Raw genomic sequence first — 4,533 nt, 5'->3', positions numbered from 1 at the left:
GTAGTCCATCGTATGATCATTTAAATTTTTTCCTCGAGGAACTACCCATATGTTCATAGTTATGTATGTCTTATTCAATAACTTAATTTTAAAAGTTATAAGTATTATGAGTACAATAATTTTATTTTATTTTATATTCGTAGTCATACTATTACTATTTCAAGTTAGAGTTGTGCTTAAGAAAGTAAAAAATAAGAAAGTACAAGGAATTTATAGAAGTGAAAATAGTTAGGAAAAAGATTGCTCTGCGTTCAAATGGGAGAAGTTTAATTACCCGCTTTAAATTGAACATAAAGTATACGTGCATATTAAGAATGTTTTAACATTCTTCCACCAGCTTCCTTCAAACTTGGCAATCCCATATTCTGAGTTGCAGTACCATTTGGGATGCTTCCATTGACCAAGTAACCAACTAAAGCACCATTCATGTAGGCTCTACATGCTGATAGAATAGCATGGGCATGGGAATGAAAATGACCGGACACGAGATCTTCAAAATGATAGAAGTGCAAAAAGATGTATATCGGATAGCAAGTATCACGGTAATATTATATGTCAAAACAAGTTAGTTAAAGTTCATAATTTGTACCTTTGGCGGCCTTCTAAGAGAGTACATCATTGTCTTCAACGATAGAATGAATACTTCCTCGTTATATGAATTGGATTCTCTCTCTCTCTCTCTCTTGGCCAACATACCGAGTATCATATCAAGGCTCGTTAAAGAAAGGCTTTGCATTCAGAATAACATCATGAATAGACAGCAGTATTTACAACATGGTGGATGATTTCAACAGTCAATTTTCATTGTCTCTACAAGCCCAAGTGTTCAAAAGCTGAGGCACACTTTTCCACAGGCATACAAGTTTGGGTTTAGCCGCAAGCCACCCAAATAATAATAAACCATCTACAAAGCAACAACAAACGGAGGAACGGATAAATAAAAATAAATATGTGTTCTCAAAATAAAGATATTGAAAGACGTACTGGTGGTACATCAGGATATGCGTTAGGAAACAGAATATCAAAAACAAAATACCATCATGATATGGAGTGCCTTGTGGGTCTATAATAACATACCTCAAAAGATCCATCCTTGCTGCATGAACTCTTACAAATATTGTATCTGTAAAAAAGAGAAATAAGTAAGAATGACGTGAATTAAAACCATCAGATATGCAAGAATTTAGACTACGCTAGAGTTGAAAAAAATTGACATAAGCATAAGTAGCATGGAAATACTTTGAGCATATGACTACCCTCTTTCACTTTTAAAAAAAATATCATTTTGCCATCAGTAGCAGTTTAAATTAAGTTTGTTTTTATTAATTTTAACAGTTCTTGTTTTTTCATTAACTCGGCTTCGAAACAAATAAGGAATACATGACTGCTCAAATAATCTGGTTATCGTGATGGGGATAGTTTCTTGAATAATATGATATGAAAAAAGTTTTCCTTTTTATAGTTTTTTTTAACTATTATTATTATATTAATGTTCTCAAAGTGTCGGTTGAACATGGGTGCTGAGGTTGCCACTTTTTTTTTCTTTTGTATATATATGTGTGTGTGTGCATGAATATTAATATAGTTTTGAAAATATTAAATATAAAACATAAAAATAAAATTAATGCTTCCGCAATTTCAAGACTTATTTTTAACTATTTTAATTTATGGAGGGTTTGTGTATTGTTTCTATTTCTTTTTCTTCAGTTTTTTTTATAGTCGGGTTAATCGATGAAACATTTTTCGGTTTTCACAAAATTATGAGATTATATTAGTAACCAATTATTTAATTTCATAGTCATTTTGAGTTCTTTTCTTCCGAATTATATATTAGTCACTCTTTATTTTAGTTTTAATTATTACGTTAACTTGGTTGGTGCATTTAGTTGTTTAAACTCCTATTATATTTTAGCATTGAATACACTAAGAATGTAAGTGTTTTTGTCGATTTTTTAATAAGCCATACTACAAATATTATTTAAGTTAAAGTTATCATGTTCATAAATCTATTAGCGCCAATAATGTCATTAAGTATGACAACCTTATAACAACTATCACGATTTAAATAATTATCCTCGATTTTCGAATTTATAATAACTTATTTATGGAGTAGATCTCTCATTAGAATTTAAGATGAACAAATATTTTATAGTCAGTTTGAAACATGTTATTAAACTTCTCTCGTTTGAACACCAACAAAATCTTTTTTCTAACTATTTTCGTTTTATAAATTCCTTGTTTTCCCAAATTTCTTATTCTGTTAAGCACGTTGTCAACTTGAAATACTAAATGTATGAATACCGATATAAAAAAATAAAAAATTGTTATATTCATAATACATATAGCTTTGAAAATTACATTGTTAAATAAGACATACACAAATATAAACACATGGTCAGTTACTCTGAAAAAAATAAATAATCATGTGTTAAATCTGGGTAATACACCTCAAGAATTGAGGGGCCCCTACCTAATATTGTGTAATATATGTTGATTTGAGTAAAGCTTATTATTTTTACAATAGTTAAAGATCATATCGACTCATATCATGAATATAGATATGTGAAACCGTTACACAGATGACATAATCATTTTATAATTTAAACAACATGATATTGTAGAGTTTGAATGATTTGAAATTACTTATTTTGTAAAAATAAATAAAATCGAGAATGTTTGCCTAAATATTGTCATTTTCATGACATGATTTGTTAATATGTGCTTACAACACTCGTTTAATTTTAATACATTGTTGTACAAATTTTACATTTTTAAAATTTTAAATTTTTGATATGCTATAAATATTTTAATTTTTATTATTTTTACACGAATTACTCATTGTTTTATATACATAAACTAAAGAACCATATATACTCCCACCATATTATAAATTTTTAATGTTCACCATATTTTTTTTATTGACAATATGTGTTATTTATATACACAAATTAAAGAACCTTCTTGACTTTATTATTTTCTCATTACTCGGAATCATACAAAAATAAAATAATGAAAAATTGTGTAACTGGTGCAAAATTCAAGAGTTCAAATTGTATGTTGAAACTACCCATAAGTTTAGGGAGCAAACTGAAACTTACCTAAAATGCTAATGCTTGCCCACATCGAGTTCCTTTTAATGGTGGTATTGGAGGAGATGGGGATTATGGCACTTTAGTCCTAATAAGACCCACCTCTTACCACGTAAACGTTTTATTTATTGCAATTTCATACGCTTCACGATCCAATTTTTTCTCCAATTTGTCGAGCGATCGCAGCAGAGCAATGTACCCATCTCAATTCCTATCTCAAAGGTTCTTTCTTTCTTTCTTTCTTTTTGTTTTTGTTTTTTTGTTTTAATCTCCTTTGCTGATACTTTGGTGCTTTGATTTGTAAATTGTGCATATATATCCAGTCACACACGTAAGATCGTTTATTACATCTAAAAGATGGATGGAAACAAGGATGAGGCGGTGAAGTGCTTGAAAATGCCAAAAATGCGCTGGAGTCAGGGGACAGAAGCCGTGCCCTGAAATTTGTTGATAAAGCTCGTAGATTGGATCCATATATTGAAATTGATGCTTTGTTGTCTAAGCACAGCAGAGGCTTGCCGATGCCAAGAAAGGGAAAAGCCACGCAGCAGAGGTAATACCAAGAAACAGAAAGAAGAAGGCCGCGAACAACACACCAAGCAAACCGTTTTCGTTGGACTTTCCTCGCTGCAGTGGAGGAAAGGCGAAAACCAAGGCACCAAAACAAAGGGAGATGAGGAAAACGAAGAGATGAAGAAGGGAGCAAACCTCACTGTAACCGGCAGCTGTATGGTGTGGTGGAGAGAATATCAAATCCACTTGCTATTGTCCCTCATATTTGCTGTGGTGGAAAGAGCAGACCCATGACATCTGTTGGGGCCTTACTTGTAATAGTACCAAAACTGGCCAATTTGTCAAGATTCACTCTTTATAATACAAGTAGAAGTAGATATTTGAACACTAGTCCAAAAATACTAAATTCTTTTGGGTGGACTTTAGATAAGAGGATTTAAATTTGGAAAAGTATTTGAACGAATGATTTGAAAATGACTCTATATTGAGATGAAATTGAAGTTCACCATAAAAAATAAAAAAATCAATTGGTTTGTTATCATAGATTTGAATAAATTCAAATGCACCCACGTAGTTTTTATTATAACTAGTACATCGATGTGTATAATATTTTTTTTATAATTCATTTAATTTAAATTTAAATTAGGATTAAAATATAATTATAAGAAATAGTGAGAGAATATACTGTAATTTTGATATATGAATTAAAAAATAAATAAATAAATAAATAAATAAAGACCCAAGTAGGAATTGAACATACAACTTAATGCATAAAAAACAAAGACTTTATCCGCTGAACTACATATGACATACATTAAAATATTAATACTTTATTAATATATATAATTATTAAAACAGACCATGACACTAAAAGTTAGTTACTTTAAGTGTCTCAAAAAAAAATTTATATATATATATATATATATATTAA

At 29.9% G+C, this 4,533-nt stretch overlaps 1 long non-coding RNA gene across 1 annotated transcript; it reads right to left on the bottom strand.

The window, feature by feature from the left end:
• Positions 1 to 46: 46 nt before the first annotated feature.
• LOC140959986 (uncharacterized) lies at positions 47 to 1,111 on the bottom strand. The gene is made up of 3 exons (XR_012172084.1): positions 772 to 1,111; positions 590 to 682; positions 47 to 490 (listed from the first exon to the last, which is right to left on the bottom strand). It is a non-coding gene; the product is annotated as an uncharacterized lncRNA (long non-coding RNA).
• Positions 1,112 to 4,533: the final 3,422 nt, after the last annotated feature.

The sequence above is a fragment of the Primulina huaijiensis genome, chromosome 2 (genome assembly GCF_012295235.1).
Source record: "Primulina huaijiensis isolate GDHJ02 chromosome 2, ASM1229523v2, whole genome shotgun sequence".
Classification (NCBI taxonomy): domain Eukaryota; kingdom Viridiplantae; phylum Streptophyta; class Magnoliopsida; order Lamiales; family Gesneriaceae; genus Primulina; species Primulina huaijiensis.
The sequence above is the reverse complement of the archived record's forward strand: the minus strand, read 5'-3'. Positions and strand labels throughout refer to the sequence as shown.